Source organism: Phalacrocorax carbo, chromosome 11 (assembly GCF_963921805.1).
Source record: "Phalacrocorax carbo chromosome 11, bPhaCar2.1, whole genome shotgun sequence".
Taxonomy (NCBI): Eukaryota; Metazoa; Chordata; class Aves; order Suliformes; family Phalacrocoracidae; genus Phalacrocorax; species Phalacrocorax carbo.
This window is the reverse complement of record NC_087523.1, coordinates 3,622,230-3,635,521: the sequence shown is the minus strand read 5'-3', so window position 1 is coordinate 3,635,521 and position 13,292 is coordinate 3,622,230.

Sequence of the window (13,292 nt, the reverse complement as noted above, 5' to 3'; positions counted from 1 at the left end):
TATGATTATCAGACAAATTACTTATGAACAGTGCTTTTCCAGTGGACTCAAACATACGGCTGCTATTACTGTATTAAACTGAGCAATGAAATGATTTGTTCTGGAGTTGAGTTGTCAAATGTCAGAGAAGTCACATAGCCTTCCACGTAAGCAAAAGCTCTTTCTGTGCTCCAGTCACTACAGGATTAGGGTAATTTTTCAGGGAAATTTTAGATTTAATGACATCTACACAGAAGATTAAAACTTTGTTTGGTTCAGATTACCATCTTTTTTAAAGTAAGCGTGAGTGGATGAAGGGATGTTGAAAGCTGTGGCTTATAAAAAGATGGAATATGTCTGTCTTGAAACTGCCATGTATGAGGTGTAAGGACTGCTCTCAGGCCGCGATGGAAACGTGTTAGATCAGGTTTTAAGCTATCTTACCCTACCCTCACTTCTTTGACCTTAAAGATAGCTCTAAAAGAGAGCGTGTTTTCTGATTACCTTAAAGGTAAAATAAATAATTTTGTGTTAGGCAGAGCATTATCAGACCACACTGGGAGGCAGAATGAAAAGAAGGCTAGAAATAGGGAGGGGAGAATGTGCAGTGATATAGCTGCTGGGTGTTTTTTAAAACAAACAAACAAAAAGCCACTGAGGAGACAAACTGCTAGTAGATAACTGTTGTCATTCTTGATTATATGAATCTTTCATGTATTGTAGTATCCTGTTGTCAGTCACAGCTGATATCAGATGCTTCCATACTGAAATCTGCAGAGGTGCTTTTCTGGGGCTTAGTAAATACTTTTAAGACGGATTATCTTTAGCATCAAGATCTACGTTAGAAGCACAGCTTCTCTGAAACTCCTAGTTGGGGAGCTATCGCTCCTCTGAGCTACCAAGATGCTGATCACCCAGAGTAGAATTTGTGTGGAGACAACACTTCAGAGAAACACTTTCTATGAAGTGATTACAGGGTTTTTGTTAAAAGGATGTCTTATAATCATCTTCTAACAAAATACTTATCTTGAAGAGATGTAGATTTTTTGGGTTGGGGAAAAAACCTTAATAAGAATGAGTTGATAACAATTGCAGATGTTAGCAATTTTTATAGAGATCCTTGTTTCTTGTGCTATCTGTTTGCAGTGCATTTCACAGATTAATTACAGTTCAATTTTGTTTAAGAAGAGTGAGGCATTTTTAGCTTTAATATTCTTCCTTTCAATTTTCTGTCTCTGTTACGAGAGTAAACAGAAGCACTCAATTTACTGTCTTAAATGTTCACTATTTTATCTCTTTATCATGTCTTCTCTTACTCATCTCGACTTTAAAGAAAAATGTCCTATTTTTCATTCTCATATTTCTTTGTAGCTTTGATCATTTCTGTTGCTCTTCTCTAGAGCCCTTTGGCCTGTTCTGTACATTTTTTTAAAAAAAGTATGACCAGAACTGAACACAGTAATTGAGGGAGGAAGCTGTTTTGCTCATTTATAAGACAGACTCATAATAACATACCTTTGCTAGCAAAATAAACTTGCTTGACTGAAGAAAAAAAAAATCTTTAAAATTCCCAAACCCGCTTTGTAAGCACTCAATTTAGTGTTCTTCGTAGATTTATAATACTGAGTTTGCCCAAACTTTGCCCTTGCACTTTTTTTTTCTTTGCTGCTCCATATCTGTTTAGATTAGGATTTTCCAAGGATTTAGAGGACTTTATGGTACCTTTCTCCCATTGAATTTCAAAGTCCACTAGACCCCTTTGAATAGCTTATTCTTACTGAAAGACATTTTCCTATTATTTATCTATGTATGTTTAAAGAGCTCCTTAGATTTGACAGCAATAATATAAACAACTATTTCTTTTAAGGATTCATTCAGGGTTTGGGCTCCTACCTATATGTATGTATGGATATGTATTTTAATTCCAATCCATTGCTTTTACGTAGAAGAATTTATTTTAATTTTAATATTGAAGATCGTGAACACCGATTTTAAGTGTGCAAGCGTGGTAGTTGTGTCTAGAAGAATTACCTAAACCTCCATGTGAATACAGAACATTTTTCACACTTATTTTTTATATTGTGACCTACAAATATATTTTGTATTTCTTACTCAGGTAAGTGTCATGAAAGTATACTTACATGTTCCTGTTGTGTTTTATACTGCTTTATAGTTCTTGTCTTCTCCTATCAAAGGAAGATACAAGGTGCTGTATCTAGGGAAAAGAACTCCCTTCTTTTCTTTTTCTTATTCATTAAAAAAATCAGATTATTTGGTAATGCTGATGATGTTCATTGTTTTGGCTCACCTGGATAAGAAATAAGTGTGAAATGCCCCAAAATATTGTGTCCAAGTGACCTGGTAGAGGAAAAAAGGGATTTCTGATTAAAAACCAAGACCAGTTAGGTATGCAAGACTGCATCTAATTTATGCATGCAGTTGCCATGACTATGTATGCGCATTGGATAATTGCTAGCACAAATGACTACTGGCATTTGCACACACATTTATCCAATTAGTATGTGCAATCAAAGTAATTTCATGCGCAAATTAGCTGCACAATTGTGCATGCCTTCTGCACATGTAATTGTATGCCTAATTGGTCTGAAAGTCTTGTTCACAATGTGTGTCTTGATTTTATTGCAATATAACATAAAAACCAGGTTTATTTTCAGAAATGCACATTTTGCATAACGTTAGCATTTAGAAATAACTCCAAACTCTTTTTACTAGATTTCACAAAATAAACATTTCTCTCTGTGCTACCTGTAGGCAATGTGAGCTTGCATTCCATAAATTACGTTGAAAATTTATCTTGCCTTTATTTTTAATAATGGTAGCCTTAATAAATCCTATAAATTACTCTATCCTTTATGTAGAAATAAGGCCACAAAACTGCAGCATTTTTGTTCCTTATATATGCTACATATAACATTAAAAATAATACTTCATTATGAATGCTTCCATGCAAAAGATGTTAAAAATATTGCCACAGTTTTATATTCTAGGAAAATGCATTAAGTACTCTATTTAATGCATAGAAGCATGAAAGCCCGATAGAAAAAAAAATACTGGAATCAGTGAAGTAATAATTTCATTTGATGTAATTATTGCACATTTGATCATATGTTTGAACCAGTGCTTCTTTAAAAGTAAGTTTGTTTTATAATCATGTTTACTGAAATAAATTTAAAATCTTGATAACAAGGAAACCAAAGAGCTTAAGAAGAAAGCCATATTTTTCTTCAAAATGGTAAATTTTGACCAGGCTATGTAATCTAAGCAGCTACCGTAGAGAAACTTCCTGAACATCTATAACATACCTAATATTTTAATATCTCTAATTCATTTAATTGTAGAAGTTTTGGCACTGCTTTTAATGCTTCAGATAATGTGGTACAGTATTTTCTGTGTTTTCTCAACTTGCATCCAGTGAGAGGTAGGCATAGGAAAAGAGATTATAGATGGTGGCTTGGAAAATGTTAAAAAATAGCACAGAGATATTGGCTGCCTTTGAATTTCCCTGGATTATTTTGAAATGTTTTCCTTGGTCTGGCAGTCCTAAAAGTAGTTTTCCAAAACTAGCCAGGGTATGAAAGAAAGGTAAAATAAGGGAGGAGTGGATATACTTGCTTTTCCAAAAAGAAGAGCTCTTAGTTAAGCATACGGTATCAAGGAGAGGCAATAGGTCATCAGGCACTTATTGGCAGATAAGGGAAGCTGATAGGAATCTTCGGGGCTTTCCAATATGAAAGAGCTTTTCTTATCTACCTTTGATGTGCCCTAACCGTAAGGCCATTCTGGTGATAAAAGTGCAGAGAGATGTTTCTTGCTATTTTGTTAAAAGACACTGTTTATGCCACTCTCACACTGTTCAGTGTAATTCTGATAGCATGGCAAAATTCCTGAGCCGTTCTCCGGGTGGTCAGTCTACCACGGCAGCCCTGGCAGCGTGCGGGAAGCCAGCGACTCTTGGAGAAAGGCAGAACCCAGTTGTTGACTAAACCCCTCTAGCTTCGAGAAGGAGAAAGCGTCTGCAGCAGTGCTGGCCAGACGAGGACCCCTCCCGTGGTTCCAGTAGCCAGCCTCCTGGCTGCCTAACCGCTAAGCCAGTGAGTTACTGTTTGAGAGGATGGGACATGCAACACCCACAGGACACGCTGCATGTGACAGAGAACATGCCATAACTTTGTCTTTGGCTGTGCTTTAATGCAAGACTATTCAGGTATCCCCCTTTCGCATTTGCACCAACAGGTTAAAGTTATCTTTTGCTGCTTCCAGCATAGCTAAGCTAGTGATATGACTGCTGATGTATATCAACCTGGCATTTTCAGAGTCAAATCTTGATAAGGATGCTTTGTTTGAAGGCATTTATTCATGCTGTTGTTTTTAATGAAATGAAAGAACTAATTTAAAAAATCCGACGTATTAGAAAGCTAAGTTGCAGAGTTCAGTGTTTGTTATTTGGGGAATGTTTGTATAAGCATTGTTTATTTTCGTCTGTTAATACATGATATGTAAAGATAACAGTCTTGTAGCAGGGGGCCTCTTCAGTCTGTGTGCGGGGAGGTGGTTTTCAGAGAGTGACAGACGTTTATGCTGTGAGTTTCCTGCCTGTGAGAACAGTCCTGTATTTACACTGGAAGTGGCCAGTGCACTAACCAAAAAAACCAAACCCCAAACAACCTCAGAGGACCGTAAGTGAAGTTGGTCACGTCCTCTCCTTATAACAGGTTTTTCCTAGCGAACCCAGCGAATGTTTAATCTTGGCAGGTTGTCACCTAGGAAAAGAGCAGTCAATTTGGGATGCACCATACTAGATTTTTTAGGTCTGCAACTGCACTTAGTAAGAGTTGTGAATCCTTGCTTCTCTTGGGAAGGAGGCAAATGTAAACATGATTCCCATTTCCGCGTTTCCAGCAGTTCATTGTGTTTTGGGACGTATCTCTCTGTCTCAGTTTATTTGTCAAATGGGATTCATAATGTAATTTTATGTTCTGGGAGAACTGGGCATATAAAGGCATATAAAGGCATATAAAGTGTAAGGCAGAGCTGCCTTACACTGACACCTGCCGGGAAGGGCGCCGGGGGCGGCCGGGCTGGGCTGCGCCTCGGGCATCACCGTCCCCAGCTTTTGGGGCTGCCCTGGGTTTCTCCAAATACATGCCAGAAGTGTAGCTGAATCCAGATTTGCTTGAATTATCGCTTGTATGAGCAAGAAATACAACGCGGTTTGTACGAGTGGTGCTTCTGGAAGGGATTGTGAGAAAAAGCACAAATTTGAGTGACATAAGTTAAAAACACAGCAACAGAAAATCTAACTCCATGCAAACTCAGGTTAAACAGCATGCTACAGGTTTATCACTGTCTTTTATACCACTTAGTATCTTTTAATATTATTTTCTGTGTTTACTTTCATTTAATTTAGTGTATTAAAGTGATTAAGCACAACCTGCGAATGGTACATTTGAAATAGTTGGTAGAGGATGAAGAACTTAATTTTACACTGAAATTTGTGACTGTGCTTTTATGGTTGGTTTGGGGTTTGTTTGTTTGTTTGTTTTAAAGGCAAAGGTAAATGAGTAAAAAATTGTAGTGACTTGGGCTTTAATGAGCTATTAAGTGAGTTAGATGTAACATACCAAAAAGGGTTTAGATGTTATTTGGCTGGCCACTGTAGATAGGCTGATTATTTTTTTTTTCTCTAACAGTGTTTCAAATAAATTTGCAGTAGTTTAGGTAGCTCATTGAAAGACCAAGCATAGATTAGAATAAAATTTCCCTTTGATATTCGTAGGTAAGACAGTTGAAAAACACTCAGTGCATATACCTACCTCTTGCAGAAACAACGATAAACATCTGATGATGAAATTAGTTCCATAATCTGTTAACTGAAGGGACTAAAGTATAAGTGGATTTTTGAAACAAAAATAACAAAACGACATTAGGTCACATAATACCAAGAAAGGTTCTCTGCTGCACTATGGGCCACAAGTAGTAAGTGCACTGTACTAAATGTACCCTCTATAATATCTCCATGGAAAAGCTTAGTAGCAAACACAAATTGTTGAAATGAAGTAATTTAAGGCTAACAGAGTAAGAAGTAGTTTGACCAAACACAAAGAATATTGAAAATTACTCGCTAACTTTTAAAATTCTAAATAATCAGATTCAAAAGGGCAGCTAGTGGCATGAGAAGATAACTGAGGGCAAAATTTTGGTTTATTCTTTAATAAGAATTGTCTTGAATATTTAAAGTATATGAACAAGAGAGCTCTGCATTATGAAACAGCAATGACTATTACATAGCCATGGTATCAAAGCAAGAAAATTGAACGACTGAACTGTACATGTCTTTTTGCCCCTCTGTGCAGCGCTAGGCTTGCTGTGCCCCTTCCACAATATCCTGTTTCCCAGCGCCCTCCCATCCCGACACGCTAAACAGCCTGCAGTAGCTCCTCACTCTGCTCTTTGAGTTCCTCACAAATTAAAGCTAAGGTGTACCAGGAATTCAAAGTATTTTTACGTGTTAAGAGTCTCTTTGCTTCCTTTAAGGATGATGAACATATCCCTATATACTTCACTTACAAAGCAAAGACCCCAAAAATAGCAGACAAGTATTGTAGTTTTAACTTCTCATGGGCCACATCTTGATTTTAAGTTATTCGTGCTCTGTAATGCCGCTGCTTACAACATGTAGTTAAAGTTTAGCTGCTGAAATTCTGTTCTCAATCCCTTTTTAACAAACATGTAAAGCAGGAATCCTCCCAGTTATCCAGAGGTGAAGTTTTGCTTATTTGGAGCAGACTGTTATGACGAGATCTGCCTGTATCACTGCTGGTCGTGTGTCTTTAAATGAGATATCTCCTACCCCTGAAGGTGCAAAGCAAATCCTATTTCTTTTTGCTTGGTTTTTAAAATTGTTTTGGGAATGCTTAGCACAGCGAAAAGCAGCCTGCTTGCACTTGTAGAACTGAGAGCATTTTAATACTATGCTTTCATTTGACCAAAATCTGTTCTTTTGGAATCCACTAGTTAGCAGAATAACTGGGTGATTGCAGATACTGCAGCTGATGAAAGTGTGAGTTGCCTCCAGGCATATTGGATAAAAATCTCATTTAAGAAACCAGAACCCTGCATATGTAGCACTTAAACGTTTTCAAAACTGTTTTCTGACAGACAATGAGATAGCACATGCTTATATCCTAAGTAGGAAGCTTGCTCTTATCATAGGTCATGCACAAGATTTTACTTTGCAGATTGTGAATTCTAAACATTTAAAGCCTAATCATAACATCTTAAAAAAAGAGACGACTCACACTGATACCGAAGAATGGTTCTGTTACAAGTAGGTACTGGAGTTTTTATTAGAGTATATAACCAGTGTGGAGGGAAGCAGACCCTTACTTCTGATATTTCTTTTTTCACACTGAATCATAAGATAAAATGCACTTTCAAACGTGACAGATTATAAGGTACACAATCCTAGTTGCAGGAAAGACTAATCATTAATTTGTACCATAGGTGTTTATGTGTCTTACACTTTTGTCTTTTATTGCATGAACTTACTGTAGTTTGTTGAAACATGCCGCATCCTTTTTTAGGAAAGCAGATGCAACGTTTAGGGACTATTACAGTTAGGCCCGACTTTCGTCGTAGACAAAGATGGGTATAGACAAGCATAATAAAATTCAAATTGATCTCAGATTTGATTTGGAAAGATATCCAAAGCGTGTGGATGGTTTATTCAGATTTTTTTTTCTAAATTAGCTTTTGTGGTTAATTTCTAATTCAGCTTAATCAATGGGCAAATTTCCCATGGATTTAGAATCACACAGAAAGTATTTTGTGAGCAGAACTCAGAAACATCGTTGTGCCACTGTAACTGCTTACGGCGCGTCCATGTGGTAAGCACTGTGGTGCTGGTCACCTCAGCTTAAGAAAGATGTAGCGGGACCAGAAAAGAGCCAGAGAACAACACGGACCAACAGCGGTACAAATGGCTTCTGTATGAGGGCAGCCTGGGAGAGAGGGGACAGAAGGGGGATATGATAATGGTCAATATAATGAAGAAGGGTTTGAAAGTAAATGCAGGATGATAATTGCTGGTTTGCTTAAGCAAAAAAAAGCAGTTAATTATCAGCGTGATGCTTTAAAACAAGTAAAAGGAAGTACGTTTTTGCAAATTTGCAAAACTTTTAGGATTAAAAGGAACAAAAGAGTTTGGGGAAAATTAACAAAGCCAGAATTGCTCAGTTGCTATTAGATACAATGGTCTAGATGAAATCTCGGTCCCAGACTCCTGGTTATCAGAAGCTAGGGCAGAGTACCTGAGGAAAGACCACCCTGTCTAACCTGATCCGTACACTCTTTCCCTAAGGATTTGCTACTAGACATTATGAAGACAGGATACTCGGATAGATGCAGTATGGCACTTCTCTGATGCCCTTATTTCACTGATGATGCTAGTTCCTGAAGTTTAATTCTTGGAGCTTGGAATATAGTTTTCATGGGCTTGGGATGCAGATGGCTTGCGGACCTTAAGATCCAAAGCCCAAACAGTCAGAATAGAAATACTTGCAATTTTTTTAGTACCTAAGAAAATTGGAACGACCTATCGCTGATGTACCAATACAACCTGAACATGGGCTGTTTCACCTGAGGTTCTCATACACAGATGACACTGTGTTGCTAGATCTGTTCTATCCAAATACAAGAGGCATATGCCCTTCAGTATGCCTTTTGGTTGTTTTCTTCCCTTCTTCCTTCTCAGATTATACTCTTCCCTTTGAATATGGTTTACAATCTCCTCTTTTTTGCTCAGCTGGAGGTTACTATACTTAGTGTTTTCTTTTTTTAAAAAAAAAGTGTCACATGAAAAATACAGTTTTGTGCTTCTCTTGAATGTACCTCTACTTTCAGCTTTTGATCTAAAAGTACTTAAGCAGCATTTTTTTTTTTATAAGAAAGGAACAGTAGAGGGAGGTGTTCTCTAACTTTCTTACTATCAACTGTTCTGAAGTATGTAATGGAAATCAGTTTTACCATGTGATTTGAATGATATCTGAGTACAACAACATTGCGCTTTAAAAACTTTGTGTTTGAAAACAGAGATTGAAAGACCGTTAAAAGTGTCCAAGATACTTAGCATATGCCCCGGGACTAAATCTGAATGTATTTACTCAGACATTTTGAAGGCTTTATATATATATACACACATTTGAAAGGAGACAGTTCTGGTTCCATAAATACAAAAAATCACACCAAGGTTGACTTTGAGAGATACATTTTAATGAAACTGACTTTGGTGTGTTTTCTAAATTTTGAGTCTCTAGAAAAAAAATGTGATCACTGTGACTATTTTTAAATGTACTTTTGAAGTTTTTTTAACCATAATTCCAAATTTTGGTCTCCTTGTAGCCTCGCGGGGCCAGTTTCTGTACACTTGTCATATATCTCAGGATGTATTGAGCTGCAATTCTTTCCCCTCCTTATTACTGTCCTTCTCTGCTGCCTTTTTCTTTCACTGTCCCAGCAATCCAGTGCATCCTTTTCCCCCCCCGATCGTGCCCACACTCTGTTTTCTCCTGCAGTCTCCCTGCATTAATCTGAACATAGCTTTCTCCTTTGGACACGCTTACTTCAGGGCTCGCAGTCTCATTCTGTCTCGCCCATCCTGTCCCTGCCTTCTGTGCCGTGGTGGTCATCTGCTGTCCTCTGTTGTACGCCGTTTCCCACAGATGAGGGCCCTCAATTTGATACAGCCTCTTATCAACTGCTTCCATATTCAGATTCATGTTTCTCTCTACCACCTCCTTGCCGTATTTCCTAACAACAGGTTTGCTTTCATTGAACCTTGCGGGAAACGGCATCACGTTGTTGCAAGGTGTGGGGTCTCAATCCCAACAAAAACAGGAGGGCAGAGTCCGGCCATCCTGAGTGAAATGTTCACATTAAAACTGTAATAGTTTGTGATAAGCTAAATATGTACACTGAGGCTGGTGATAAAAGTGTAAGTGTCTGCCTGCCTTGCGTAATCAGAAACATACATTTGGATGAGGTTTTTTTCTGAGTGTCAGTTAAGTGGATGAAAATAGGTTTTGTCATAACAAACATATGGATTCCTTCCCAGCTATTTCCAAAAGGGTTCTTGTGCAACCTCTCGGTAACCTCATTTGTAAAATGGGGGAACAATACCTGCTGCCTTCGTATGGTTTTGCTCAATAATTGGGTCTTTGAAGCATGGTCGTTTGGCTTCCATCCCAGTGCACCTGTCCCTTGGTGAAAGGGTGTTTGATGGGGCTGTTTGTCTCTGTCTCTCAAATTGCTGATACGTTGGTCAGACACTTTCCCAGCTGGGGAGCCATATGTCGCAATTGCTTAGCTTCGGTGGCTTTGATTAGGCATTTTTCTTTCAATTAAATGAAAATTGTCAGATTTTAAACAGAAGTATTAAGAGTGTCCGTCTGTAGATAAAAGGTGAAGTCTGTAGGAGCTGTGAAGTAAGCAAGCAGCTGAAATTCTCCAGAACGGGTAAAAAATTGGAGGCCCAGCAGTATTTCTGAGAAGTATAACTTTTGATAATAGCATGACATTACATACCTGTAACGAGTACTATAAGGGAATTGTATAGATTAACGAATTATTACCTTTGGTTTTTGCTTTTTCAGAAGATAGAAACAAACTGTTTGTTAACCTTGTTTATTCTTCAAGCTATGAGCTGTTTTATATGCAAATTATAGTGTCACATTTATTTTCAAGTGTCTGTTCTTTCCTTTACAGGTGTTTTTACACAAAGATGTTTAGGACATGTTCTCCCATTAATTTTGGGGTATGAAGGTATGAAAACTGTTGGTACGTGGATGCCATTAATCTCTGTAAATTGATAGTGAAAAATATAAAATAGTTTTTTTCCCCCAGTCTTTGGTCACATTTTTATATTATTCCTGCTGTGTTGTTCTCAGTGTGGGAGTACTGTTGGGTGCAGATACCTGAAGCAATCTTCCACCACTTTTCAAAAGAGGAAAAAGAGAGAAAAAGGTTTAGATTAAAGCATTTTGCAGCATGGACATCATAAAGATATAGGCAACTTTTACTTAATCAGCAGAAAGTATATATAGGCACCTTTTATAGAAAAGTGTCTATTGCTTGCTGGGTTTATTTCTGGTAACATTAGTGAAAAATCAATGGTCAACCATGCTAAGAGGCAATGCTTATGACTTTAGAAAGGACATTACATTATTTTGACTTTTAAAAACTAGCAATGTCCATAATGTGGTTGGTGACAGGTGAAGAGGATTATTAAAGGGCAAGAATATATTTTTATAGAATTTTTAGGTGCAGTTATTTAATTTTGGATTGTATTTATCGTATCTACTTGATACAAGTCATGTAATTGCATTATACAGACACACCTTTATACACAATTTTTATTTGCATCTGGAAGGAAAATGTCATTAGAGAAAATAATTTCAGATCAGCTACTTTTGCATTTCTTCCTGGCACGTAAGTGGCATTTGACCAGTGTGGAAAATCTGATAATGAACATAGCAGCATCAAAGTTTGAATTAAAAATCCACCCCCTAGAATGAGTAGCAGGGCTTAAATGATGGAAACCAAGCTGCCGGGGTTTATCTGGTATGTCGTACGGTAAACTTATTTTTAATTTCTATGATATTTCTCTGGAATCTAAAAGTTGTTTGGTTTCTTACAGGAAAAGCTATCAGGAACTGAGTTTTAACTGTGTCTTTCCCTAGTCCGTGATAAACTGGACTTTATTTGTTGAAGTTGCATTCAGTGCACTTCATTTTAGAAGATTTAATGAGGACCTTCATAGTACTGTCATGAACAAATGCTTACTAGCCAGCTAGTAAGTAAAGGCTTCTTCATCCCACAATTTGGTTAAGGAGGAAAAAGATCTTGGATCTGAGTGTGGCATACTAGTGCGGTCCCGTTTGGACACCAGAATCATAAAATCTGCATGGAAGAAGCAGCTTCAGTCATTCAGCTTGTGGCAACAGTTGGTGCTTATCCATTGCTGTTGGCTGTGCCTGCGTGTGGTAAATTGCTTCAGGTGGAATTATTACCCAGTCTCACTCCAAGAAGGCAAATTCATAACCTGACTAACAGAGAGCACTGGACCAGAAAACTCTGTGCAGTTTAAAATAATAAAGAAAGAGATATTAAAAATATCCCAAACATCAGGTGTGTAGGAACTCTGGAACCTGGGGCCCGGCGTATGTTTGTTCCACATGTCTGTCGGATCTGAATGTGTTTTGTAGGACATGTCAGTAGGACACGTCATTTAAGTGTTGATTTTGGGGGTATAAACATTTGAAAGTGAACAGGCTTGCCACTTGCTGAAGTATGTTTGAATGACAGCTGTTCTGTTTTCCTAAATTACAACAAGAAAACTAGCTTGAAGTTTTCAGAAGCTAGATCTGTCAGCTTTTTGATACAAAGGAAATTTGGAAGGGATGGAGCATGGACAGAAGTGGGGGTGGAGACACAGTTGTAGAACAAAAATCAGAAATAAATACGGATTTACTCTGCACTTCAATTTACATTCTTGCCATATTTTAGAACCCAAAGCAGAACGGAGGTACTTTAAGGCCACTGCTAGTAAAAAATATTTTTAAAAGGCTGTGGGAGTACGTAATCTACCTTCCTCACTACATCCAGTGAAGGTCAGAGGCAACGCAGAACTGAGAATGCAAGGCAAAGATCACACTGCTGTGGCTGTGCATCCTCAACAGGGGGACCAAGCTAGAACCTATCCTGTGTCCTGCACTTGCATCAGTTTCTTGCGCGTATATGGGTGATGGTAATCCTCACCATTCTCAAAACTCTCAGTGTCTGGTGCATGGTTGGAAATTAATAATGCTTTCGGTGTCATATCTTTGGTTCTGCAACTGCTGCTAATGAAGTTCTCTGTGTGCAGATTTTATTTAAATTCTACTTTTCTTTTGATCTTGCTGTTAGTATTTGAAGTTGACTGATATTTATCACTGTTCTCACTGCCTGCCCTAGTTTCCCTGGTGCATACCCCATGGCCCTCTTGCTTAATGCTGAACTGGCAAAGATGCTGGCAAATGTATCATAGACAAGCTGATGAAGTCAGACTAATGACTTAGGCTGGGTTCTGAACTTAAAGCTTTTGCCATTTTGGTTGAGGTTTTTTTTTTTTGTTTTGATTTTCTCTGGGAGGGGTAAGGGATGTTACACCCAACAAAACCTCTTTGTATGGAAGCAGCTACTAAGCTAGCATAGCTAGTCTGGCAAACCTCGCTTAATATTTGGTGAGCATTCCGTGA